Raw genomic sequence first — 2,280 nt, 5'->3', positions numbered from 1 at the left:
ATGGTTGCGAATCCAGTGAGCTTCCCTTACGGATTCCTCCACGCACGTCGAGGATTCGGTCCATCAAAATGTTTCGTCTCATCAACCACCACGCTGCATGTCACAACAACACGCTCACTCGCTCACGCACTCACCCACCCACTCACCCAGTCACTCACTCACTCAACCACGCACTCACCCACCACACTGCGGGTCACACCACTGCTCTTTCCGCTTCTACCCTCGCATGGCTCCACTCCGTAATCCCCTCATCACCATCGCCGTCTCTCTCCCTCTCCCCATAACTCCCGTGACAATAACGTCGCTCGCATCGAGAAACGCGTTGGCTCCCGTCGACGACAACTCTGACAGTGCTGTTTGTTGCCGACCGCTTGGCGTTTTGCCCCTCGGATCTGTGTTCAGCCACCGCGATGACGAGAAAAGCAGGGAGGGGGATTAACGCTCAGTGATTATTGTTATTTGATTCTCAACGTCCGCGCTCTCTGCCCTGCGCTGTTTGCATTTTTTTTAGTGATTTTAGTAACGGAGGGGATACGCTGAGACAGTACGGCTGCCTTCCAACTTGCGCACGATGTCTAATGGCTGCACTTGGGCTAGTGGTGGAAATTACACATTCGCATACCGAGGACTTGTATATTCCGTTAGAAGCACACCCGCTGTTGAAATCAGCGAACGGCAACCTAGGAATGAAGCTCGGTTAGCTCGACCCTACTTGCTGTGCTCCTGCACCTCCGAATAGCACACACACACACATACACACACACACACATACACATACATACACACACACATACACACATACACACACACATACACACACATACACACACACATACACACACACATACACACACATACATGCACACATACACCAACACACATACACACACACATACACACACACATACACACACATACACACATACACACATACACACATACATACACACACATACATACACACATACACACATACACACACACATACACACACATACACACATACACACATACATACACACACATACACACACACATACACACATACATACACACACATACACACACACATACACACACATACACACACATACATACACACACATACACACATACACATACACACATACACACACATACACACACATACACACAACACACATACACACCCGCCTATCTGCGCGTTGTGTTCGGGGTCACGGCTTACAACCACGGGGCGCGCTCGGCTCGTCGAACGACCACCTTGGTTATCGCAGAGTAACGCCGCGGGTATCTCTCTCTGTCTCTCTGTCTCTCTGTCTTTCTCTCTGTCTCTCTCTGTCTCTCTGTCTACCCCGAAGCCGTAACCCCAGCGCGCGCAGCGATTTAACCAACCCGCGCTGTGCAGTCTTAATAATAACTGTTATTAACGAGTCGTTCCTCGCCTTGATTGCCGCTTCTAATTGACTGTTACCAGCGCCGCGCGGGATCTTTTTTTTTGTTTTGTTGGCGTGGAGGAGAGAGGGGGTAGCGGTGGTGGCGATTGCAATTCATTGCGGACGGGGGAGCGGGGTAGATTGTGAGATCAGAGGAGGAGGGGGGGGGGGGGTAAGATATGAGGGTTGGTCCTCTGTTCATCCTCCGCGGGTGTCTCTGCGAGTCTGTGTCTCTGTCCTCTCTCTCTCTCTCTCTCGCTGCTCGATTGGTGCCGCACAAGAGCAGGCGATTAACTGGAGGACTTTGCCAAAAGCGGCCGCGACAAACGGGCAGAATGAGCAGTGACTGACAAATTACGCCTCAATTTTCTGTCAAGTGCCCGGTGCACCCACGATCGCTCGCTCTGCTCGTGTATATATATAAATACAAATTGCTCACATTCTCTGCACAAGCTGCCTGGCCCTGCGAGCGGCAAATCTCGAGTGCGGGCAGGTGTATGCGCCTGTCACACAGACACGCACGCACACACACACACGTATACTGTATATATAGATACGTGCCCGCCACCGACACGTACTATCGCGGAGCGCAGACCTCATCACCGACAGTGCTGTGAACAGGGACCGTTGCCCGAAACGTCGCCTATATATTTCACGTTCAGGCCAACGTTGAGAGTGGGGGGTTTTATTTTACGTAGTTAAGTTTGGCTCGTGAACTCGCGACGCGCACATTATCTGAACGTGCCCAGTCGTGCCAGCCAGCCAGCCAGCCAGTCAAACTTTATTTTTTTCTCGTCGAGTTGTAAGACCGCCGTAGACAGCGGCTGTGCGATCCATTGGCGGTGGAGGCGCGCGCGAGAGTTGA

Source organism: Lethenteron reissneri, chromosome 48 (genome assembly GCF_015708825.2).
Source record: "Lethenteron reissneri isolate LAM-NWPU_2019-01 chromosome 48, ASM1570882v1, whole genome shotgun sequence".
In the NCBI taxonomy this organism is placed as follows: domain Eukaryota; kingdom Metazoa; phylum Chordata; class Hyperoartia; order Petromyzontiformes; family Petromyzontidae; genus Lethenteron; species Lethenteron reissneri.
Note: the sequence above shows the minus strand (reverse complement) of the source record.